The following is a 27,374-nucleotide window of genomic DNA, read 5'->3' on the forward strand; positions in this document are numbered from 1 at the left end:
GGCCGGATGCCCCAGGTGGCCGGATGTCCGGGGGTTCGGCCGGATGTCCAGGCTCTGTATCTGTGGATGAACTTGATGAACTCCGCATGGAAGAGGCAAATCGGGGCAAAATTCGGGGGATTTTGTGGATGGAAATTGGGGAAAAGATGGGGGAAAGCTAGATCTACCTACAACACATGAAATCCGCGGATCAAATCCAACAAAATATCATCACACCAACAAATCACAAAAAAATGGGGGGGGGGCTATTTTTGTGGGGAATTTTCAAATTAGGGACAAAATCAACAAAACTAGGCTAGAAAACACAACGGGGAGGCTCCGAAATCATGATCAACCTGGCTCTAGATACCAAGATGATGTAGGGTGGAACCCTAGATGGCCGATCTTTCACGAAAGGAGCGGATCCCAATGCGGAACACGAAGAACACGAGGGGAAACACGAGAGAATCACTGAAACCAACAAGAACGATCACACATATGCTAGATCCAAGTACACATAGAGATCACACGATCCAAAGTCAACACGGGACGATACATAGGGTAACCGGTTCTTCTCCGTGAGGAGGTCTTGATGGGGGTCTTCTCCGTGAAGGAGGTCTTGAATCCTTCTCCGAAGAGGGGTTGCGGTCTCTCTCAAGGAGTAGATCCGTATGGATGAGCAAAGCTCTATCTCAAGTATGAGCTAAACCAATGCTAACCCTAGAAAGATGGAGGAGGAGGAGTATATATAGTCTAGGTGGGCAAAGGGATACACGGGCCACGGCCCTTACATTGTACACAGACAGGGGAGGCCGGATGTCCGGGCGTCGGGCCGGATGTCCGGGCTGTCGGGGCTGGCCTTAACGCTCTCTGGATGGAAGGTGCCGAATTTACGGGCTTCGGGCCAGATATCCGGGCCGGGCCGGATGTCCGGGGCCTGTAGGTACTTGGCAGCTGTGCGGCTGTTGCTCCAGGGGCCGGATGTCCGGGGTCATGGCCGGATGTCCGGGGTCATGGCCGGATGTCCGGGGCCTGGGAGTAGTTCTTGAGTCCTTCCGTTGGTTCCCTTCATCCCTGAACTTGGGGACTTATCCGTCTTCACATGCATCTTTGGGAGGGTCCTCTTGGTACCTGATCATGCACAACATTCCAGACTTGAGTAGTAGCCATGTCTCGAGTGGATCATATGTGATATCATTAAGGAAGGAAGTCACCTCGGTCTCGAGAGCTCTAGCTCTAGCTCGTGTCATAGGTCCTCTTGGCACTTTGTGAGACGATGGTAGGTCCATGGGGATGACCGTAGGATGCTCCACATCAATACTACCTAAAAAGTACTATATACACACACACACACACACTGTCTAAACGTTCTTATATACTACATACTACGCGTACATACTCTATGATTTGGTAGATACTACATACAACATAAAAATCTCAAGTGATGGTAACTACCACTGGTGGTAGATAAAATTTGTCATATATACATATATATGTGTGTGTGTGTACTAGCAAGAGGCTCATGCGTTGCACGGAACATCAAGATGCATTTATATGAGTTGTTTATCTCGTGGGAGACAAAGATGAACAATGGAAGGTCTTATTTGTAAATGTGAAGAGGGATGCGGGTATCTTTTTACAAAATTGTTATAGTTTGCTTTTTATCCCTTAGATATAGATCAGACGGCCTACATTGCAGGATGGCAGGCACACCATCATCACCAAGTTGGTTTTTTATAAGAGACGGTATGGGACACCTAGTGCCTAGGCTCCTTGCCTTTCCACCGTTTGATTGCATTTAGATGCGTGTTATTGTGATAGGTATAGAAGGTAACTGGTCAACCCATTACTAATTGCCAATTCTGAAACAGTTAAGTATGGAAACAATTATAATGTATATCATAAATGGATGTCATTAAGCACGCCATGCATGGTAGCATATCTTTAGAAGGATAAATACTATACATTAGATATATTACGAATTAGGTATATATGAATTCATCTGTTTAGTATGTACCTGTTAAATTTTTATACGTATATATCCAAAATATTTTGTACATACACATTATATTTTTGTCTATGTATATACCCAGAATATTCAGTGCGTATCAATTAGATTAGGTATGTACGGATTCATTTATTTATTACAGACTCTTTAGATATTTTTTAGTACGTATATACCCAGAATATTTAGTATGTAATGCATTAGTTTTTTGTGTATGTATATACCCAGAATATATAATACATTTTCATTAGATTTTTGTGTATGTATATACTTAGAATTAACTTACTTAGTACGTATTGATTAGATTTTTGTGTATGTATATACCCTAGAGTACTCAATATATTTTTCTTGTATGTGCATACTCATCGTATTTACATACCTTGACATTAAATTTATGAGTATATACATACATAAAATAAATACATAGGATCATGTGTGGGTATATGTAACAAACATTCCTTAAACTAACAATAATCATGAGTGGGTATCGGCATGCATCATATATTACTACAAGTAAAAAATTTAATTAGGATCGCATTTTATATTATTTGGTCACCTTAATTTGTATAGAAATATTAGCGGTTAAAAAGTCCGACCTCGTCTTAAATTTTTTTTAAAATACTACATACCTTGAAAAGTAAAACTTTAGAAAAATACATAAAAACATCCTTAATATACATACAAACCTTTGGGACCTTTCGTATTATTTATCATATATGATACCTTAAGAAATAGAATTGTATATACATACCATTTTTGTTTGGAAAATGAATCATACTAGGAAACCGGTAGTATATTATGTTTTTCGGAAAGCAATTGTTGACCATTGATACTTGTAGTGCATGCAAACAAAATTTGGATATATATATAGTAACACTAAACTAAGCGTGACTGTATAATAGCTTTTTCTACACCCCAGTAACGGTACATACAAAATATAGTAACACACTATGTAAAATATAGTAATTTCGTAAAAATGTAGTAAATTAGAAACATAGATGATAAAAAATATTTTCCGAATTACTATATTTTGTACACCATTTTACTAGATTTTGTACATAAAATTACTAGGGGATGTAGAATAAACTATTCTACACTCACGCTTATAATAGCGTTACCTTATATTTATATTTATATTTATATATATATTTATATATATAGTACCACTTTATCACCACTTGTGTTTTGTATGTTATATGTTGTACCTATCAAATTGGAGAGTATGTACGCGTAGTATGTAGTATATAACAATGTTTAGGTAGTATATATATACTACTTTTTTGGCAGTATGTATCGTATTTTGAGTATGCTCATTTTTACGTACAAATATGTACGTATTCCACAAATATAATACAAATCATGGGTTAACTTGTAATTTTTTCATGTAACTCACTTTGGAGTATCTTATATATAGTATATGAACATACTTTAAACGATAAAATATAATATATATACTACCACATGGTAATATATGAGATATGTGGGGTAACTACCCCTAGGTGGTAGGATGGACCATATTCTCCAATTATGATAACACCCCTTAAGACCATATTCTACACACAAATCTCTTATTCTGCTAACACTTACATGCTACTCAGTCCACCTACCCGGACCGCACGGTAACACGAGAAAACTGCATTAGGCCAACCCTCACACCCCACTTTCTACCCCGCAGCAACCCACCCCTTGTTGCCCACCTTCCCCACTACGACCACCTCCCGGCACCCCACCAACCCCACCACTCGGGCGCCCCACCGCTCCCCACTCCCGCGGCATGCCACCACCCTACCCCTCCGGCGCGCCACCACCTCCCAGCCCCGCGGCGCCCAACCAACCCACCCCCGCGGCGCCCCACCAATGCAACTTCGGGGCGCCTCCTCCGACCTCCCTCTATCACCCCGATGCCCACCAACTTCAGCGCGCCTCCTCCGACCTCCCTCTGTCGCCCCAATGCCCACCAACTCCGGCGCGCCTCCTCCGACAACCTTCCTCCCTTCCTAGGTCGGGCCGCAACCGGCGCTGCTGTGGTGCCCCACTCCGCCACCTAACCCCACTCCGCCCCCTGGAAACCACTTCCCTCCCTGCGCCTCCTTGTCCCAATGATGGATCCAAGCGGAGCTGGCCCTGCCGCGCCATAAGCAGACGGGATCGAGCAGCTGCTGCCGTTGACCCCTTCATCCACGGCGCCTCACGACCCTTGGGTCGCCGGGATCGAGCAGGCTGCCCCGCATATGCGCCTCTCCGCGCATCTCCTGTCGTCCAACCTCGCGCCCCGAAGGTTGGCAGCCGCCTGCAATAGCCGTGGTTTGAGGCCCCAGGAGCGCCACCTCACCTGCATCCGCCATGGCCGCCCAGAGTGCGCGAAGAAGGTCAACAACGTCGACAGCATCCCCGGAACATGAGTTGCCGCCGGTGCAGCTCACAAAAGGCCTTTTTTGCTTTTTGTTTTTGCAGATTTTGGATGCGCACTTCATCTTGTGCGGTTGCCCACTGAAGTGCGCTTCCGGTGTCTGCTCGGTTTTCTGTTTCAGACCACAAATCATTAAAGCAAATGCAGTTCGTTGGGAGTAGTTTGCGGTTCTTGCAGCTCGGGTCTGGCGGTTTGCAGCATGTGCATGCAGTGCGGCGAGTGGGTATGTGCAGTGCGGCGTGTGGATGTGTGTAGTGCTCAATAATGGTCGTGGAGCACCAGACGACGAGCACCACCTCCCCGCCACTGTGTCAAACCCCCATGTAGTGTGGCACTAGTTGTTCTTCCATAGGTCAAACAGGAGAAGAAAAGCTGGGGTCGACACTACTCTGCCGCATGCAGTGCACTTCATCTCATGAGTGGTTGCAGTCGAGAGAGCGTGTGCGTGCAGAGGAGGACATGTGCTTGTAGTTGAGAGCATATGTGCGTGCAGTGCACCCGTTTTGGTCCACTTATTCATTTTTTATGTGGTTTACAATGTAAAACAAAGAGAAAAAACAAAACCATCAAAACTTCGTTTACTTTTCATTACACTTCATCTCATCTACAGTACGAATGTCTTTAATAAAATTGTTTGAAGAAGACAAAAGAAGTAGTTCACTAAAATTGTGTGTAGCAGCTTATTACCCCTTTGTATGAAGTGCAATTTATTTCGTGTGTTTCAAAACTCACTCGACTAAAATCAACACCTGTAGTGTGTTTGGTCCTCGGATGTGGTTCACTTTTGAGAGTGATGTTGTTCACTTGCGCACAAAAATGAAAGTGCTAAAAATTTAGCGCAACAACAAAGATAGTAATGAGGTTCACTTCAATGTATGTCGCGGTTCACTTGCCTCCTCTCTGCGGTCCACTCTCGTTCACACAAAAAATGAAAGAAAAGACAACAAAAATTCGTCTGAGAAAAATTTACGTTCGACAAAAGAAATCATGAAGTTCACTTGACCATCTGATGTAGTGCGGTTTTTAGTCTAAAGAAGTGCGGTTTGTTACCTCGTTTGGGAAAATTTATGTCCCACAAAAAAGAAATCATGCAGTGCACTTGTCCGTCTGATGAAGTGCGGGTTTTAGTCTAAAGAAGTGCGGTTTGCTACCTCGTTTGGGAAAATTTACGTCCCACGAAAAAGAAATCATGGAATGCACTTGTCGGTCTGATGAAGTGCGGTTTTTGGTCTGAAAGTAGTGCGGTTTTTTGTCTGATGCAGTACATACGATGATTTTGCCTCACGAAAAAACAGAGTGTACGCATTTCGTTAAAATCAAAATTGCTCTTAAACCGTAAGGAATCAGAGAGAGTGCTCTACATGAAAAAGTTGCACCTGGTCGATATCTTTCCAATGGCGTATAATTCGAATCATTTTGACAAGCAGTTTGCAAAAATTTCGTGAAAAACGGTCGCTGCCACCCGTCGCCAGCCGCATGATTTTCAAAATCAACTAAAAACCGTAAGAAATCTCAAAAATATTCCAACATACGAAAGTTGCGCCTTGTCCGTAGCTTTCCAATGACGTATCATACACCTCGCTTTGACAAATGGTTCGAAAACTGGAGCTAAAACAGTATCGAAAATTGCAAAAAAATTGAAAAAATGCAATTCCGCGATTTGTTAAATTTAAAACTGCTCCTAAACCGTAGCGAATTAGAAAAATAATATATATGAAAAAGATGCGCCTCAACAATATCTTTTAAATGGTGTATCATTTGCTTCATTCCGATGAGCGGTTTAGAAAAAAAAGTGAAAAACGCTCGTTGCCACTCCGTGTGTGCCGCACTGTTTTCAAAATTGCTCTTAAACCGCGTGGAATATCGAAAAGTGTTCAACATGGAGAATTTGCGCCTAATCAATAGCTTCTCAACGGTGTATTACACGCCTTGTTCCGATAAACGATTAAGAAACTAGAGCGAAAAAGTACCGAAAAAACACAGTGTGCAGTTTTTTTCGACACGAAGTTCACTCGCCTAAGTACTGCAGCACACTTGGTTCAAACAATGACGTGCACTTTCGTTGAGCGTGCAGTGCGGAAGTGTTATCAGAATAGTTATTCTACTAATATTAGCAGAATAGACCGTTACAAAAAATTGCACGCTCTGTTTTTTGATACTGTTTTTGCTCCAGTTTTTTAACTGTTTATCGGAACGACGCGTGTAATATACCGTTGAGAAGCTATGGATTAAACGCAACTTCGCCATGTTGAACACTTTTCGAGATTACTCACGGTTTCAGAGCAGTTTTGAAAATTGTGCGGCACCCTACTTGTGGCAGCGAGCGTATTTCCACGTTTTTTTCTAAACCGCTTGTTGGAATGAAGCAAATGATACGCCGTTTGAAAGATATCGTCGAGACTCAACTTTTCATATGTATTACTTTCTCTAATTTTTTATGGTTTAAGAGCAGTTTCAGAATTACTAAATCGCGGAATTCTATTTTCCAAATTTTTGCAAATTTTCGGTACTGCTTTTGCTCTAGTTTTTTAACCGTTTGTCCAACGTGGCGTGTGATACGCCGTTGGAAAGCTACGGACGAGGCGCAACTTTCATATGTACAAATTTTTATGAGATTCCTTACGGTTTTGAATTAATTTTGAAAATGGTGCGGCTGATGAACCAGTGGCAGCGGCTGTTTTTTCGTGAATTTTGGAAAACCGCTTGTCGGAATGATGCAAATGATACGTCGTTGGAAAGATATCGACGAGGTGCAACTTTTTCATATAGAACACTCTCTCTATTTCCTTACGGTTAAGAGAAAGTTTGAATTTATCGAAACGCGGACACTGTTTTCCGTGACATCCAGATCGTCGTGAATACTGCATCAGACAGAAAACCGCACTACATCAGACAGTCAAGTGAACTTCATGAATTCTTTTGTCGGACGTAAACTTTCTCACCCGAGTTTATTTGTGAGTTTTTGTTGTCTTTTTCTCAACAATTTTTATGAACGAGAGTGGACCGCAGAGACGAGGCAAATGAACCGCGACGTATGTCAAAGTAAACCTCATTGCTATCTTGTTGTTTCGTTTAAAAAAATCGCACTTTCATGTTGGGCGCAAGTGAACAACATCACTCTCAAAAGTGAACCACATCCGAGGACCAAACGCACTGCATGTGTTGACGCAATCAACTAATTTTTGAGACACACGAAACAAATTGCACTTCATACATAGAGGTAATGAGCTACTACGGAAATTGGAGCAAACTACTTTTTCCAATTACCCCACAAACAAAACAAATTGCATCCGAGAATGAAGTGAACCTCCCGTGGGGATTTCTTTCTCTTTTTCTATAAGGTGAACCACTAAGGGGTTGCACTTGTTTTAGAACTTCGAAGAGGGTCCAGCGAGCTAGACAATTATGTAAAGTCATGCACCTGCACTTCTCGTTCGTTCACGGGCTGCAACTTTAGACACAGTGAGCTGCACATCTAGCCACATCTCATTCGTTCCCGAGCTGCAAAATTATGTACAGTGAGTTGCACATCTGACGGAGTATGTGAGCATCACATCTAGCCACGCATCACAGACTGCATGTATCACGTCCTTTTGGACGGCTCGGCGAAGTAAAACGCCCTATGGGTGGTTTTCTTGGGGTCACTTGAGTGACCCGTGGGGGCGAAAAGAATGGACTGCTACAAGACCAATGGTACTGTTTTTTTCATAATAGTTGTTTTATAGGCTCAACAAGGTGTGCAGTGCACTGTTTTTTCCTTTTTGGTTGTTCGTCTTCTGACCAAAACAGTAAACTAAACCGCGAGAATAACAAACAACGAAGCGCATGTCAGTTTCTTACATAGTGAACCACCAAAGTTCTCATAATGCACTGCATCTTTTTTCTCAGTTTTAAGCGAGAATAGCAAAACTACAGACGATAAAAAGATCCAAACTGCAGAGGCTTCTATTTTTTACGCCGGACTGCACAAAGGCACATCATGTGGTGCAGATCCCCTCTGCTCACCGTTGTGGCGAGCTGCAGCTACACGCCGCGACGAGAAAATGCACCTGCAAGTAAAAACTACCAATACTGCAAGTGCACCAGTACTGAACCTCATCACTCATGCCGCCGAGCTACATGTCGACAGTCGCCGAACTGCAGTGGGGGGGACGCGGCCTTGTTGGAATGCATCCGTCCAAAAGAGGAGGTCACGGGGGAGGAGTTGAGAACCCACGGCCGGAGCTGATGCTCATCGTGAGGTGCTCCCTGTGCTCAGCGGCAGAGAAGGTCGAGAGAGGAAGGCAGGTGGCCTCCTGGTGCAGCTGCGTTGTCACCGCCCGCAGAGAGTAGCAGCCCTCACCGGCAAAGTAGCAAGCGCCCGAGCCATGGGAGAGGCAGATCCAGGTTGGGAAGGAAGGCAGAGGGGGAGGAAGTGGGCACAAGGGAAGAAGAGGAGTTGGGCGCAAGGGAGGCGGTGGCCGGTGGCGTGAGAGGTGGCCGGTGGCCAGACCTGACGCGGGGGAAGGGAAGAATCCCTGGCTGGATCGGCGATGGCGCGTCGCACTGGTCCTGGCGGTTTTGAGGAGGGCTGGCCGCGGCTCGGCGACGGTAGGTGGTGGAGGGGAAGCAAGTGGTCGGGTGGGGGAGGAGGTGCCGCGGCGCTGGCCGGACAAAAGAGGAGGCGTAGCAGCCCTGGTAGAGAGTAGGAGGAGGCATGGCGGCGTCGAGTGGTAGGAAGATGAGGCGTGGCGTCCCCGACCAGAGGAAGAGGAGGTGAACGAGGGCGTGGCGGCGACGGCCTGGGGTTGTACTCCAAGGCGGCGCTGGTAGGTGGACTTGGGTCGGGCGGCGAGGCGGCGGCCTTGGGTGGATAGGGGCAGGGCGGGGCGACGACGGCTTGCAGTAGAAGGTAGAGGGAGGTGGGGGTTTGGCCCAGGGGATAGGAGGTGTTGTCGTAAGGGAGATGGGGTGGGGATTTTTGCTGCAGTACGGTTCGGAGGATAGTAGGTAGGTGTTAGCAGAATAAGACTCTTAAGGGTGTTATCATAATAGACCGAGCCTATATATAATGTTATTATTTATCATCCAGGGTGTAGAATAAGTTATTCTTCACCAGATGTAATCTTACGATCACTTCCTAAATAAATTACATTTAGAATATAAATAATTACATGCATATTGATTCAATATGTAAAATTTGGTATAAAAAAGCAAAAAAATATGTTATAAGACTAGAAAAATCACATTTTATGTATGTTTTACACTATGTTTTTACATTCGTAATTTTATGTAACATAAAATATTTTTACGGCAAGTATACATTTTCTTACATTCTCTTTTTATGTATGAAATAAGATAAAATTTACGAAACGTAAAAAATCAGTGCATTGATGTCAAAATAGAGAGGGGGTGAAGAATAACTATTCCTCGCCCAAGGTGACGAATAGCTATATATAAAGTTTATTAATAACCCTGGGTGAGGAATAAGTAATTCCACATCCGAGTCGATCGACCGAGAGATGGTCCGGCTGTAAAATTATGTTTGCCCACTTTAAAATTATGTCGATGGAAACGGTTGGGCTTTGGCTGGTCGCTAGGAGCTAGCCCACTCACCCCATACATGAACAGGTGCGAGCAGTTTTCACGGGCTCGGGCAGGTGTTCCTCTATCCCTCTCCTCTCCTCTCTGGCAATGGCGGAGGCGACGACAGCGGCGGCACCGAAGGGACCAACCGGAGGCGAGGCCTACTCCCATTTCTCGCGCGTGAAGTAGTCCACTTTGCGCCTCTAATCGGTAGCGAACCGAGGCGACATAGGCAGTGCAATGATCCGACGCGAGCTGGGCGGCGATAATGGGCCTTCTCTGGCGTCGCCCTCCATCGTTGGCTTTCTTCTCGCCGGTAAGATCTCCCTCCTCTTCCTCCTCCTCCACAAATTTCTTAATTTCTAGGGTTAGGGTTCTTGGTTTTTGGGAGCGAGGCAGAAGAAGAGAAAGAAAGGAAAAGAAACAAAAGAGAGGATCTTGCATAATGAAGAGCTGATGTACTGTTGTAGGTTGATGGTGGAGACTGGCGCTTGGAGGTGGGATCAATTCAAGGAGGAGGTGGATGTCATGCTGTAGGAGGAGAAGAAGGCTGCGGAGAAGGAACAATAGTACAGTATCTTCTTAGATCCATCCAAAGGCGATGGCCCTGTTTCTACTCTGTTATAGATAAACTATTCCTTTTTTTCTTCATTGGAGCTCCACCGTTTTGAAATAACTAGACTGTCACATAGTATTGAGAAATACCATGTTCAGCCATTTACTTAGAATGGAGTTGGGATGCTACTGTATGACAATGGTCATCCCATCATTGTAAATATGCTCTATTGTAGAAGCCACATAAAGAACTCGGAAAGGGTAAAGTACAAGTAAATGTGAAAAGCAAGCCTCGCAGCGAAAAATCAGGCCCCCAAAAGAAGCACAAAACATTCGTGCCCAAGTAACTGTAATCTTAATGCACAATGTCACCGGCTTGTTGATAGGGAGTGTAATGTCTAGTTAGTTTTTGAGTTAGTTGAGCCACTGCCATCTGGGGCAATCATATTCTGAACATATCGATATTTACACCTATCGATTAGCTAATCTTACTAAAGAAAACAAATGTGCCTTTTCTTAAACTTGAATAGTCCTGGTAAAAGTACGGATTTTCACTTGACCTGTGGCTGTCTATATGTCGAAGGCTTCTGAATTTCTCTAGGCGTAGAATTGAACAATAGTGAGACATTGTAGGCGCAGACCTGAATAATAGTGAGACATGGTATCAACTAGCGAAAAGTGCAAGATGCAGGATCAGCTTTTATTTTTCCAGTTCATGGTACATTTGTTCCTCTTTGTCACCTCTTTGAAAGCACTGCATACACCTGCAGTACAGTAAACTTTCTCAGGGTTGGTTCTCATATTTTCACACTTAGCTTAGGCTAACGCTGGATGGTTAAGCACCTATTTATTTCTAGTTTTGATCTGTTGATACATGGTGAAATGAACAGAACGATATAGCTGGGCGTGCTCCTATTTTATGTCTATGTAAAGAAGCAATGCAATCTATATCGGATGCAAGTTTGGAAATGTATTATTTGTACATGCTCCTATTTTATGTTGGCCCCACATCTCGTAACTCTCAAATTTCTTACGTCGGCTGGCGAATGTGGGCTAACTCTGAACTGCTAGATTTTTATATGTGGTTGGTTGGACACCTTATGTTGGCGGACACTAACCTTCTCCCAGCCTGTCAATATTCACGGAAGCTAAGTTTGATTTATTTCTACTGCCAAGAGGTGGACACTGATTCTCATCCAGCCCGTCAATCTTCACTAATATTTTGGTTTAACCTGCTCTCAATGCAAGAGTAATCATGTATAACAGGGAAATGCGATTTTTCCTTTAGGTTATTGCTTGTTTGTTTTTTGTAGCAGACACCAGATGGGAATGTGCTATTTTTGATGAGTAAATGTGATTCTAGCTATGCTCCATCAATTCAATTTTTTTCGTAGCCATGGATACGTAAAGAAGATCAACACCATTATTTTTGTTTGAAATTCCTATATACTGTAAGACTTTGATTTCGTGACCTATTTTCCTATCTTGTAGAGCCATCCATTCAAATATGGTTAATATCTTCTACCCTGTATTTACTGTACCACTATAATAGAGACGTGCATTTATTTTAGTCGATCAATTTTTTTGCTGTAGCAATACTTTCTGTTGTCATCCTGGTTGTGCTCCAATTCACTATTTCCATGAATTAATGTTAGGTACTCCGTCAGCATGTTCACATCATGTGCTAGCCTGCTTTTAAAGGTATTTAAGTTTTGATGCTACTGATGAGGACATGACTACCTTGGATACGACCAAAAATATTGCATACATGCATATTTGTCAGGTGATTTCTAATGCAAACTATTCAATAATCTATTTATGTTATCCAGAACAAAAATAGTTCACACACTTTTGTGTTTTGTCTAATTGCAGGTGTATGGGACATTTGTACAATCCACATATGAAGATAAGGGAAAAGGAGAAGTTTATGTTGTGTTCAAAAAGTCTTCTCACGTCACTTTTGGGCCAAGAGAAGATAGAGTCCAAGTCTTTCACGTTCTGGATTCAGATTCGGACTGCACAGACATACCTGACTCAAAACGCCAACAACTTTTTCATACGGACTCCGAATTGGGTGATTCTTTTTTAGTTGGAAATTAGATTTCGTGCTCTTTCCAACCCAATTGGATTCACCTTTAAATTCGTCGGAGCGTTGAGTTACGGACGAAACAATTTAACGTTGCAGCAAAATCCGAGTCAAACTACAAGCCCAAAGGTGTTGCATCACCTCCACTTGGGCCCATGAGCCTTGTACGACCTAGGGTTAGTTTTAGGCTGCCTTGGGACATCCTCCCACCTCCTTGGCCGCCACCCCTTGCTCCTATATAAGTAGATCCATCTAGTAGCTTTTTCCTGGGAATTTGTTAGTTAAAAGTTAGCCATTGCAACTTCGTGTACTTCGTTTGTGTCCAACGACCAGACCAAGACCGCGTACGGATCCTGATGAGGACATGACTACCTTGGATACGACCAAAAATATTGTATACATGCATATTTGTCAGATGATTTCTAATGCAAACTATTCAATAATCTATTTATGTTATCCAGAACAAAAATACTTCACACACTTTGGTGTTTTGTCTAATTGCAGGTGTATGGGACATTTGTACAATCCACATATGAAGATAAGGGAAAAGGAGAAGTTTAGGTTGTGTTCAAAAAGTCCTCTCACGTCACTTTTGGGTCAAGAGAAGATAGAGTCCAAGTCTCTCACGTTCTGGATTCAGATTCGGACTGCACAGACATACCTGACTCAAAACGCCAACAACTTTTTCATACGGACTCCAAATTGGGTGATTATTTTTTTGTTGGAAACTAGATTTCGTTATCTTTCCAACCCAATTGGATTAACCTTCAAATTCGTCCGGAGCATTGAGTTACGGACGAAACAATCTGACGTTGCAGCAGAATCCGAGTCAAACTACAAGCCCAAAGGTGTTGCATCACCTCCACTTGGGCCCATGAGCCTTGTACGACCTAGGGTTAGTTTTAGGCTGCCTTGGGACGTCCTCCCACCTCCTTGGCCGCCACCCCTTGCTCCTATATAAGTAGATCCATCTAGTAGCTTTTTTCTTGGGTTTTGTTTAGATCAAAAGTTCGCCATAGCTGCAACTTCGCGTACTTCGTTTGTGTCCAACGACCAAACCAAGACGTCATAGAACCCCACCTTGATCAATAAAGCTTTCATCTTATATTCGCAATATCCAGATTGCAATCTCAGTTTCTTGCTTGTTCTTCGTTTGCTCGCAGGAAACAGACCCTCGTGGTCAGGTTGATCGTGCTCCGGCGTGGTCAATAACCCTCGGAAGTTGGTTTAGCGATTGCTAAGGCACGACGTCTCGCACGTTCGTAGTCAGATCGTCAAAGTCGACTTCCACCAAAGCGATATCCATCATCTCATCGAAAGACGGGACACCTTTGCCTCTATCAAGTGGTATCAGTTTTCAGGTTGCTCGGTGAGAATTTCCAGTTTTCCTAGATTAGATTTATTTTCTTACCTATTGTCTAAGAAAAAGCCACAAAAAAGAGTTAGATCTATTCATCCTTGGTCCAAGCCAGTCTGAGCCTTTGCAATTTTCTTTTCATTGCTTGCATAGTTGAATCATCGGTTGCATCGCCGTGTCGAGTTGCTGGTCTTAGTGTCTAGTTCGTTTAGAGTTTCGAGTTCTGTTCACATTAGTCACGCCACCGCTGCATCATTATCTCTTCCGCTATCCACCACCCATCCATCAATTTCCACCACGTGCTACCCACCATTCATTGTCATAATAATAGTTGAGATTGTTCACATCTTCGCTTGATCCAATCTGCATCTTATCTAGTTTGTTTTGGAAAGAGGGAGAAAAAAAGAGAGAAAAAAAACGAAAGAAAAAAAAAAGAAAAAAAAGTCAGAGAAAAAAAAAGGAAAAGAAAAAAAAGTGTGAGAAAAAAAAGAGAGGAGAAAAAAAAACAAAATTCGAATCTATCTCGACTCAATCTCGTAGTTGAATTCGGATTGGAATCTGTTTTGTGCACTGTTCAGTAAAACAGGCATAACTTCCTCATATGAAGTCTGTTTTGGCTCCGCGAGTACTCAAATGAAAGCTAGCGACGAGCCGCATCTAAATAGTTGCAGAAGCTAGTTCAGTATTTGGCACCTCAACATCAGCTTCTAAATAGGTCTACTGCTATTGTGACCTTCACTTATATCTTGCTGTCCAGAGCTACTTCATATCCTTTATTGATGCTAGTTGTGCTACGACGTGACCTCATTAGTGTTCTAGGCTCGCGTCTCTAGTTTGGTCTAGCCTAGGACCAGCACAGTACCGTCGTTGAGCGTTTATTCAACATTGCATCTCTGAATTGATTATTGCTAATCGTTTGCTACCATATATAGCCAACCCAGCTCCACATATTTCTACCCCGTGTATACACACGTTCCCCTGGCAATCGCTTTACACAATCTTCGGAGTTATTTGACACCGCTGGTTGCCTATCACCACCTGCCGCATGGTAAGAACTTGTAAGATATTGATATTTGCTTTACTGTGAGCACTTTACAACCACATCCTAGTAGTTCATAGGAACATTATTCTCGAATTTTGGTTCTTGTTTCTACTAATCATGACAGGTTCTAGAGATAGAAGTTCTTGCACGACGGACACATCTTCACCATCACGAGAGTTGGGACAACACACACAAGCATATGGTCAGGTTATCTCTTTACCATCATTTGAGGGTAGATTTAATCCTGCTATTTATCTAGCTTGGGAGCTTGAAGTAGAACAAGTTTTTAGTCACCATGATTTTTCTGAACTTGAGAGAGTACGAGCTACCATTAGAGCATTCACTAGTTTTGCTTCTGTTTGGTGGAGTGTACATTGTAAGAAAAACATTGATAACCAACCCACAACTTGGAAAGTTTTGAAAGCTGTAATGAGACAACAATTTTTTCCTCCTTACTATCGTCGTGAATTGCGTCGCAAATTGGAGCAATTAAAACAAGGCAGTAACATTGTTCATGCTTACTACCAAGAGTTCAAATCTTATATGCATCATTGTGACATAGAAGAATCTGAGGATGATACAATGAATAGATTTTTTGGTGGTTTGAACCGTGATATTCAGGCAAGATTTCAGTATATTCCTCGTTGCATTACTGGTATGTATGTCCGTGCTTGTACCTTTGAGAGACAGATACAGGAGGATGCATTGGGTGACTACAACAACTACTATTCCAGTTCATGCTCACCACCGCCGGTTGGTTACTCCACTATTGCACCTACTAGAGCAGCCCCACCTCGGATTGTGAGCGCGATATCATCTCAAGAGTATGGTACATTGTCAACGTCCGTACCTACATCAGCTACATCTCTGCGAGGTAACAGTAAAGGTATTGATGATATAACTTCACATGAGAATGAAGCATGCCTAGTTAACTTGAATACATCATGTGTTGAGTTACCTATTGATTTGAGCACACCACCTATTTTAGAGACTCTTGTTACTGTCATGAGTGCATCATGTGATCAAACAACTGAAATATCAACAATTTTGAGTGCACCCATTGAATTAACTATTGATGCAAAAGAACTAATGTTTAATCATTTTGATATGGCCTCCAATCTTGGTGATGATTCTGTGTCCAATGACTTATTGCATGTTTGCTTATTTAAGCATGTTGTAGCATGTAAATTTGATGCAAGTAAGGTTTATTCACCAAAGTTGGGATGGTTTAATGATGAACATTGCGAATCTTTTGAAATGAATAAGAGCTTCACTTATATGTGCAAACTGAGTTCTAATATTTTCATGCCTTCTACTTCTTGTGATAATTTTTTGGCTTTAGTTTTTATGAACTATGAAAGTTACTCATGGATACATGTGTCATACGTCCAAAAATCAAGGGAAGTTAAACTGGATGACATATACATATACAACATGCACACCTTGTCTCTTTTGTTAGCCACATTTCAGATTAAGCAACGCCAAGGACGGCTTTGTTTTCAAAAAGGGGAGGATGATGAGGACATGACTACCTTGGATACGACCAAAAATATTGCATACATGCATATTTGTCAGATGATTTCTAATGCAAACTATTCAATAATCTATTTATGTTATCCAGAACAAAAATACTTCACACACTTTGGTGTTTTGTCTAATTGCAGGTGTATGGGACATTTGTACAATCCACATATGAAGATAAGGGAAAAGGAGAAGTTTAGGTTGTGTTCAAAAAGTCCTCTCACGTCACTTTTGGGTCAAGAGAAGATAGAGTCCAAGTCTCTCACGTTCTGGATTCAGATTCGGACTGCACAGACATACCTGACTCAAAACGCCAACAACTTTTTCATACGGACTCCGAATTGGGTGATTCTTTTTTTGTTGGAAACTAGATTTCGTTATCTTTCCAACCCAATTGGATTCACCTTCAAATTAGTCCGGAGAGTTGAGTTACGGACGAAACAATCTGACATTGCAGCAGAATCCGAGTCAAACTACAAGCCCAAAGGTGTTGCTGAAGGAAATATGCCCTAGAGGCAATAATAAAGTTATTATTTATTTCCTCATTTCATGATAAATGTTTATTATTCATGCTAGAATTGTATTAATCGGAAACATGATACATGTGTGAATACATAGACAAACATATAGTCACTAGTGTGCCTCTACTTGACTAGCTCATTAATCAAAGATGGTTATGTTTCCTAACCATTGACATGTGTTGTCATTTGATTAATGGGATCACATCATTAGGAGAATGAGGTGATTGACATGACCCATCCCGTTAGCTTAGCACTTGATCGTTTAGTATTCTGCTATTGCTTCCTTCATGACTTATACATGTTCCTGTAACTATGAGAATTGTGTAACTCCCGTTTACCGGAGGAACAATTTGGGTACTACCAAACGTCACAACGTAACTGGGTGATTATAAAGGAGTACTACAGGTGTCTCCGAAGGTACATGTTGAGTTAGCATAATTCGAGATTAGGTTTTGTCACTCCGATTGTCGAAGAGGTATCTCTGGGCCCTCTCGGCAATGCTCATCACCTAAGCCTTGCAAGCATGTAACTAATGAGTTAGTTATAAGATGAAGTATTACAGAACGAGTAAAGAGACTTGTCGATAACGAGATTGAACTAGGTATTGGATACCGACGATCGAATCTCGGACAAGTAACATACCGATGACAAAGGGAACAACGTATGTTGTTATGCGGTTTGACCCATAAAGATCTTCGTAGAATATGTAGGAATCAATATGGGCATCCAGGTCCCGCTATTGGTTATTGACCAGAGATGTGTCTCAGTCATGTCTACATCATTCTCGAACCGTAGGGTCCGCACGCTTAAGGTTTCGATGACAGTTATATTATGAGTTTATGTATTTTGATGTACCGAAGGTTGTTCGGAGTCCCGGATATGATTGCGGACATGACGAGGAGTCTCGAAATGGTCGAGACATAAAGATTGATATATTGGATGGATATATTTGGACACCGGAAAGGTTCCGGAGAAGTTTGGAGCCCCGGGAGGTTACCGGAACCCCCCGGGAGGTATATGGGCCTTATTGGGCCCATGTAGGAAGAAGAGAGAAGGAGCAAGGGAGGGGGGCGCGCCCCCCCAAGCCCAATCCGAATTGGGGAGGGGGCCGGCCCCCCCCTTTCCTTTCTCCTTCCCCCTCTTCCTATTACTACTACTAGTACTACTTCCTAATACTAGTACTCTTTCCTTCCCCCTCCAAATAAGATAAGGAAAAGAGAGGGAAACCTACTTGGAGTAGGTTTCCCCCTCCTCATGGCGCGCCCCCCCTAGGGCCGGCCACCTCCTCCCTCCCTCCTTTATATACGGGGGTAAGGGGGCACCCTAGAACACACAAGTTGATCATTGATCGTTCCTTAGCCGTGTGCGGTGCCCCCCTCCACGATATTACACCTCGGTCATATTGTAGCGGTGCTTAGGCGAAGCCCTGCAACAGGAGAACATCAAGATCGTCACCACGCCATCATGCTGACGGAACTCCCCCTCGGCGCCTCTGCTGGATCGGAGATCGAGGGTGCGTCATCGAGTTGTACGCGTGTCAAGAACTCGGAGGTGCCGGAGTAACGGTACTTGGATCGGTTGAACCGGAGGACGTACGACTACTTCCTCTACGTTGCGTCAACGCTTCCGCTTCGGTCTACGAGGGTACGTAGACAACACTCTCCCCTCGTTGCTATATCATCACCATGATCTCGCATGTGCGTAGGAAATTTTTTGAAATTACTACGTTCCCCAACAGTGGCATCCGAGCCTAGGTTTTATGCGTTGATGTTATATGCACGAGTAGAACACAAGTGAGTTGTGGACGATATAAGTCATACTGCCTACCAGCATGTCATACTTTGGTTCAGCGGTATTGTGAGATGAAGCGGCCCGGACCGACATTACGCGTACGCTTACGCGAGACTGGTTTCACCGTTACGAGCACTCGTGCTTAAAGGTGGCTGGCGGGTGTCTGTCTCTCTCACTTTAGTTGAACCGAGTGTGGCTACGCCCGGTCCTTGTGAAGGTTAAAACGGAGTCTATTTGACAAACTATCGTTGTGGTTTTGATGCGTAGGTGAGATTGGTTCTTTCTTAAGCCCGTAGCAGCCACGTAAAATTTGCAACAACAAAGTAGAGGACGTCTAACTTGTTTTTGCAGGGCATGTTGTGATGTGATATGGCCAAGACATGATGCTATATTTTATTGTATGAGATGATCATGTTTTGTAACCGAAGTTATCGGCAACTGGCAGGAGCCATATGGTTGTCGCTTTATTGTATGAAATGCAAACGCCCTGTAATTGCTTTACTTTATCTCTAAGCGGTAGCGATAGTCGTAGAAGCAATAGATGGCGTAACGACAACGATGCTACGATGGAGATCAAGCTGTCGCGCCGGTGACGATGGTGATCACGACGGTGCTTCGAAGATGGAGATCACAAGCACAAGATGATGATGGCCATATCATATCACTTATATTGATTGCATGTGATGTTTATCCTTTTTGCATCTTATCTTGCTTTGTTTGAGGTAGCATTTTAAGATGATCTCTCACTAATTATCAAGAAGTGTTCTCCCTGAGTATGCACCATTGCAAAAGTTCTTCGTGCTGAGACACCACGTGATGATCGGGTGTGATAGGCTCTACGTTCAAATACAACGAGTGCAAAACAGTTGCACACGCGGAATACTCAGGTTATACTTGACGAGCCTAGCATATACAGATATGGCCTCGGAACACGGGGACCGAAAGGTCGAGCGTGAATCATATAGTAGATATGATCAACATAGAGATGTTCACCATTGAAACTACTCCATCTCACGTGATGATCGGACATGGTTTAGTTGATTTGGATCACGTAATCACTTAGATGACTAGAGAGATGTCTGTCTAAGTGGGAGTTCTTTAGTAATATGATTAATTGAACTTAAATTTATCATGAACTTAGTACCTGATAGTATTTTTCTTGTCTATGTTTGTATGTAGATAGATGGCTCGTGCTATTATTCCGTTGAATTTTAATGCGTTCCTTGAGAAAGCAAAGTTGAAAGATGATGGTAGCAATTACACGGACTGGGTCCGTAACCTGAGGATTATCCTCATTGCTGCACAGAAGAGTTACGTCCTGGAAGCACCGCTGGGTGTCAGGCCTGCTGCTGATGCAACTGACGACGTTAAGAACGTCTGGCAGAGCAAAGCTGATGACTACTCTATAGTTCAGTGTGCCATGCTTTACGGCTTAGAACCGGGTCTTCAACGACGTTTTGAACGTCATGGGGCATATGAGATGTTCCAGGAGTTGAAGTTAATATTTCAAGCAAATGCCCGGATTGAGAGATATGAAGTCTCCAATAAGTTCTACAGCTGCAAGATGGAGGAGAATAGTTCTGTCAGTGAGCATATACTCAAAATGTCTGGGTATAATAATCACTTGATTCAACTGGGAGTTAATCTTCCGGATGATAGCGTCATTGACAGAATTCTCCAATCACTGCCACCAAGCTACAAGAGCTTTGTGATGAACTATAATATGCAAGGGATGAACAAGACTATTCCCGAGCTCTTCGCGATGCTGAAAGCCGCGGAGGTAGAAATCAAAAAGGAGCATCAAGTGTTGATGGTCAACAAGACCACTGGTTTCAAGAAAAGGGGCAAAGGGAAGAAGAAGGGGAACTTCAAAAGGAACGGCAAACAAGTTGCTGCTCAAGTGAAGAAATCCAAGTCTGGACCTAAGCCTGAAACTGAGTGCTTCTACTGCAAGCAGACTGGACACTGGAAGCGGAACTGCCCCAAGTATTTGGCGGATAAGAAGGATGGCAAAGTGAACAAAGGTATATGTGATATACATGTTATTGATGTGTACCTTACTAATGCTCGCAGTAGCACCTGGGTATTTGATACTGATTCTGTTGCTAACATTTGCAACTCGAAACAGGGACTACGGATTAAGCGAAGATTAGCTAAGAACGAGGTGACGATGCGCGTGGGGAATGGTTCCAAAGTCGATGTGATCGCAGTCGGCACGCTACCTCTACATATACCATCGGGATTAGTTTTAGACCTGAATAATTGTTATTTGGTGCCTGCGTTGAGCATGAACATTATATCTGGATCTTGTTTGATGCGAGACGGTTATTCATTTAAATCAGAGAATAATGGTTGTTCTATTTATATGAGTAATATCTTTTATGGTCATGCACCCTTGAAGAGTGGTCTATTTTTATTAAATCTCGATAGTAGTGATACACATATTCATAATGTTGAAGCCAAAAGATGCAGAGTTGATAATGATAGTGCAACATATTTGTGGCACTGCCGTTTAGGTCATATCGGTGTAAAACGCATGAAGAAACTCTATACTGATGGACTTCTGGAATCACTTGATTATGAATCACTTGGTACTTGCGAACCGTGCCTCATGGGCAAGATGACCAAAACACCGTTCTCCGGATCTATGGAGAGAGCAACAGATTTGTTGGAAATCATACATACAGATGTATGTGGTCCGATGAATGTTGAGGCTCGTGGCGGATATCGTTATTTCCTCACCTTCACAGATGATTTGAGCAGATATGGGTATATCTACTTGATGAAGCACAAGTCTGAAACATTTGAAAAGTTCAAAGAATTTCAGAGTGAAGTAGAAAACCATCGTAACAAGAAAATAAAGTTTCTACGATCTGATCGTGGAGGAGAATATTTGAGTTACGAGTTTGGTTTACATTTGAAACAATGTGGAATAGTTTCGCAACTCACGCCACCTGGAACACCACAGCGAAATGGTGTGTCCGAACGTCGTAATCGTACTTTACTTGATATGGTGCGATCTATGATGTCTCTTACCGATTTACCGCTATCGTTTTGGGGTTATGCTTTAGAGACGGCCGCATTCACGTTAAATAGGGCACCATCAAAATCCGTTGAGACGACGCCTTATGAACTGTGGTTTGGCAAGAAACCAAAGTTGTCGTTTCTCAAAGTTTGGGGCTGCGATGCTTATGTGAAGAAACTTCAACCAGATAAGCTCGAACCCAAATCGGAGAAATGTGTCTTCATAGGATACCCAAAGGAGACAATTGGGTACACCTTCTATCACAGATCTGAAGGCAAGATTTTCGTTGCTAAAATCGGATCCTTTCTAGAGAAGGAGTTTCTCTCAAAAGAAGTGAGTGGGAGGAAAGTAGAACTTGATGAGATAACTATATCTACTCCCTTATTGGAAAGTAGTTCATCACAAGAACCGGTTCCTGTGACAACTACACCAATTAGTGAGGAAGCTAATGATATTGATCATGAAACTTCAGATCAAGTTTCTACTGAACCTCGTAGGTCTACCAGAGTAAGATCCGCACCAGAGTGGTACGGAAATCCTATTCTGGAAGTCATGTTACTAGACCATGATGAACCTACGAACTATGAGGAAGCGATGATGAGCCCAGATTCCGCAAAATGGCTAGAGGCCATGAAATCTAAGATAGGATCCATGTATGAAAACAAAGTATGGACTTTGGTTGACTTGCCCGATGATCGGCAAGCCATTGAGAATAAATGGATCTTTAAGAAGAAGACTGACGCTGATGGTAATGTTACTGTCTACAAAGCTCGACTTGTTGCAAAAGGTTTTCGACAAGTTCAAGGGGTTGACTACGATGAGACTTTCTCACCCGTAGCGATGCTTAAGTCTGTCCGAATCATGTTGGCTATTGCTGCATTTCATGATTATGAAATTTGGCAAATGGATGTCAAGACTGCATTCTTGAATGGATTTCTAGAAGAAGAGTTGTATATGATGCAACCTGAAGGTTTTGTTGATCCAAAAAGTGCTGACAAAGTGTGCAAGCTCCAACGTTCCATTTATGGACTGGTGCAAGCATCTCGGAGTTGGAATAAACGTTTTGATAGTGTGATCAAAGCATATGGTTTTATGCAGACTTTTGGAGAAGCCTATATTTACAAGAAAGTGAGTGGGAGCTCTGTAGCATTTCTAGTTTTATATGTTGATGACATATTATTAATTGGAAATGATATAAGATTTCTGGATAGCATAAAGGGATACTTGAATAAAAGTTTTTCTATGAAAGACCTCGGTGAAGCTGCTTACATATTGGGCATCAAGATCTATAGAGATAGATCAAGACGCTTAATAGGACTTTCACAAAGTACATACCTTGACAAAATTTTGAAAAAGTTCAAAATGGATCAGGCAAAGAAAGGATTCTTTCCTGTGCTACAAGGTGTAAAGTTGAGTCAAACTCAATGCCCGACCACAGCAGAAGATGGAGAGAAAATGAAAGATGTTCCCTATGCTTCAGCCATAGGCTCTATCATGTATGCAATGCTGTGTACCAGACCTGACGTATGCTTAGCAATAAGCTTGGCAGGTAGGTACCAAAGTAATCCAGGAGTGGATCACTGGACAGCGGTCAAGAACATCCTGAAATACCTGAAAAGGACTAAGGATATGTTTCTCGTATATGGAGGTGACAAAGAGCTAGTCGTAAATGGTTACATCGATGCAAGCTTTGACACTGATCCGGACGATTCTAAATCGCAGACCGGATACGTGTTTTTATTAAACGGTGGAGCTGTAAGTTGGTGCAGTTCTAAACAAAGCGTCGTGGCGGGATCTACATGTGAAGCGGAGTACATAGCTGCTTCTGAAGCAGCAAATGAAGGAGTCTGGATGAAGGAGTTCATTTCCGATCTAGGTGTCATACCTAGTGCATCGGGACCAATGAAGATCTTCTGTGACAATACTGGTGCAATTGCCTTGGCAAAGGAATCCAGATTTCACAAGAGGACCAAGCACATCAAGAGACGCTTCAATTCCATTCGGGATCAAGTCCAAGTGGGAGACATAGAGATTTGCCAGATACATACGGATCTGAATGTTGCAGACCCGTTGACTAAGCCTCTCTCACGAGCAAAACATGATCAGCACCAAGACTCCATGGGTGTTAGAATCATTACTATGTAATCTAGATTATTGACTCTAGTGCAAGTGGGAGACTGAAGGAAATATGCCCTAGAGGCAATAATAAAGTTATTATTTATTTCCTCATTTCATGATAAATGTTTATTATTCATGCTAGAATTGTATTAACCGGAAACATGATACATGTGTGAATACATAGACAAACATATAGTCACTAGTGTGCCTCTACTTGACTAGCTCATTAATCAAAGATGGTTATGTTTCCTAACCATTGACATGTGTTGTCATTTGATTAATGGGATCACATCATTAGGAGAATGAGGTGATTGACATGACCCATCCCGTTAGCTTAGCACTTGATCGTTTAGTATTCTGCTATTGCTTCCTTCATGACTTATACATGTTCCTGTAACTATGAGAATTGTGTAACTCCCATTTACCGGAGGAACACTTTGGGTACTACCAAACGTCACAACGTAACTGGGTGATTATAAAGGAGTACTACAGGTGTCTCCGAAGGTACATGTTGAGTTAGCATAATTCGAGATTAGGTTTTGTCACTCCGATTGTCGGAGAGGTATCTCTGGGCCCTCTCGGCAATGCTCATCACCTAAGCCTTGCAAGCATGTAACTAATGAGTTAGTTATAAGATGAAGTATTACAGAACGAGTAAAGAGACTTGTCGATAACGAGATTGAACTAGGTATTGGATACCGACGATCGAATCTCGGACAAGTAACATACCGATGACAAAGGGAACAACGTATGTTGTTATGCGGTTTGACCGATAAAGATCTTCGTAGAATATGTAGGAATCAATATGGGCATCCAGGTCCCGCTATTGGTTATTGACCAGAGATGTGTCTCAGTCATGTCTACATCGTTCTCGAACCGTAGGGTCCGCACGCTTAAGGTTTCGATGACAGTTATATTATGAGTTTATGTATTTTGATGTACCGAAGGTTGTTCGGAGTCCCGGATATGATTGCGGACATGACGAGGAGTCTCGAAATGGCCGAGACATAAAGATTGATATATTGGACGGATATATTTGGACACCGGAAAGGTTCCGGAGAAGTTTGGAGCCCCGGGAGGTTACCGGAACCCCCCGGGAGGTATATGGGCCTTATTGGGCCCATGTAGGAAGAAGAGAGAAGGAGCAAGGGAGGGGGGCGCGCCCCCCAAGCCCAATCCGAATTGGGGAGGGGGCCGGCCCCCCCTTTCCTTTCTCCTTCCCCCTCTTCCTATTACTACTACTAGCACTACTTCCTAATACTAGTACTCTTTCCTTCCCCCTCCAAATAAGATAAGGAAAAGAGAGGGAAACCTACTTGGAGTAGGTTTCCCCCTCCTCATGGCGCGCCCCCCCTAGGGCCTGCCACCTCCTCCCTCCCTCCTTTATATACGGGGGTAAGGGGGCACCCTAGAACACACAAGTTGATCATTGATCGTTCCTTAGCCGTGTGCGGTGCCCCCCTCCACGATATTACACCTCGGTCATATTGTAGCGGTGCTTAGGCGAAGCCCTGCAACAGGAGAACATCAAGATCGTCACCACGCCATCGTGCTGACGGAACTCCCCCTCGGCGCCTCTGCTGGATCGGAGATCGAGGGTGCGTCATCGAGTTGTACGCGTGTCAAGAACTCGGAGGTGCCGGAGTGACGGTACTTGGATCGGTTGAACCGGAGGACGTACGACTACTTCCTCTACGTTGCGTCAACGCTTCCGCTTCGGTCTACGAGGGTACGTAGACAACACTCTCCCCTCGTTGCTATATCATCACCATGATCTCACATGTGCGTAGGAAATTTTTTAAAATTACTACGTGCCCCAACAGTTGCATCACCTCCACTTGGGCCATTGAGCCTTGTACGACCTAGGGTTAGTTTTAGGCTGCCTTGGGACGTCCTCCCACCTCCTTGGCCGCCACCCCTTGCTCCTATATAAGTAGATCCATCTAGTAGCTTTTTTCTTGGGTTTTGTTTAGATCAAAAGTTCGCCATAGTTGCAACTTCGCGTACTTTGTTTTTGTCCAACGACCAGACCAAGACGTCACAGAACCCCACCTTGATCAATAAAGCTTTCATCTTATATTCGCAATATCCAGATTGCAATCTCAGTTTCTTGCTTGTTCTTCGTTTGCTCGCAGGAAACAGACCCTCGTGGTCAGGTTGATCGTGCTCCGGCGTGGTCAATAACCCTCGGAAGTTGGTTTAGCGATTGCTAAGGCGCGACGTCTCGCACGTTCGTAGTTGGATCGTCAAAGTCGACTCCCACAGAAAACGATAGCCACCATCTCATCGAAACATCGGGACCCTCGCCTCTATCAGATCCCCACCATTATCAATACTTCATATATATTCACAATATTTAGATTGCTTTATGATATTCTTGCTCGTTCTTCGATTGCTTGCAGGAATAGACCTTTGTGGTCAGGCTGATCATGCTTCCAGCATCGTCAGTAACCTCAGGAGATTGGTTTAGCGATTGCTAAGGCGCAACGTCGTGCATGTTTGTAGTCGGATCGTCAAAGTCGTCTCCACCAAATCGAGAGTTATCATCTCATCGAAAGATCGGGACCCTCGCCTCTATCAGCTACGTAATTCATTCATGAGATTGTGCATGGATAACTTGTAATCTTTATCTCTTTTGTTTCATATTATCCAATTGTATCTCACACAGTTTGGTACAAGACATGATTTAGGTTGCATTGCAATTGTAGTTACAGAACTTGGCCTCTCTGTCTTGTTTCTCTGTTTACTTTCAATTCATACCTGTAGCTAGTGTGTTCATGTGATTCTCATAAATCTGGTACATCCAAACTTCCCTTGTGTTTTTTTCAGTTTAAGATAGTAAAGCCTCAGTCTATCTTCAAGTATGATGTGTTCTTGTTTGTCGGTGGTCTCTACCTATTTGTTGGTATGCTCCTCAGAACTAAAAATATTCTGTTTTTTCAGGTCTATTCAAGTGGATGACGACAACTGTATGAGGGTAGAGAGGAATGAGTTTTCTGGAACACGGCTTCGTATTTTAGTGTATGGTGGGTACAGGTATTGTTTGGTTCAAAATTTAGACCTTTTTACCAATAATTAGTAGCAAAATTTAGGATTGTTGAGAAGAGAGGTGAAGCTAAAGACTTCGGTACTATTCTTAGGATACTATATGTTGCTTCCAGGCCATGTATAAGAATTGTTCAGTTACTTGAGAGATTGTTGAACATATGAAATTGATGGAAGTCTTTGGGCACCCTCAAGTTAAGTTGCTTGAAGACCAAGTTCAAATATGTGTGAGGGCAGTGCAGTTGGGCATGCCAGTGTAGTAGATCTGTTTTGAAATAGTGCTTTCAGAAATTTTCCTGTTGCTGGTCGCCAAATGGCATTCAATTATCTCCAAATGATTTTTTCTATACTCAT

At 43.0% G+C, this 27,374-nt stretch overlaps 1 long non-coding RNA gene across 2 annotated transcripts; it reads left to right on the forward strand.

Moving 5' to 3' along the window:
• Window positions 1-9,976: 9,976 nt before the first annotated feature.
• On the forward strand, window positions 9,977-26,981 carry LOC123185272 (uncharacterized). 2 transcript variants are annotated; one of them, XR_006493279.1, is made up of 3 exons: window positions 9,977-10,275; window positions 10,430-12,215; window positions 26,919-26,981. It is a non-coding gene; the product is annotated as an uncharacterized lncRNA (long non-coding RNA). The 2 variants fall into 2 exon arrangements; XR_006493278.1 differs by lacking the exon at window positions 26,919-26,981 and adding an exon at window positions 12,387-12,446 and having other exon boundaries at window positions 10,430-12,297.
• The last annotated feature ends 393 nt before the right edge of the window (window positions 26,982-27,374 follow it).

The sequence above is a fragment of the Triticum aestivum genome, chromosome 2A (genome assembly GCF_018294505.1).
Source record: "Triticum aestivum cultivar Chinese Spring chromosome 2A, IWGSC CS RefSeq v2.1, whole genome shotgun sequence".
In the NCBI taxonomy this organism is placed as follows: Eukaryota; Viridiplantae; Streptophyta; class Magnoliopsida; order Poales; family Poaceae; genus Triticum; species Triticum aestivum.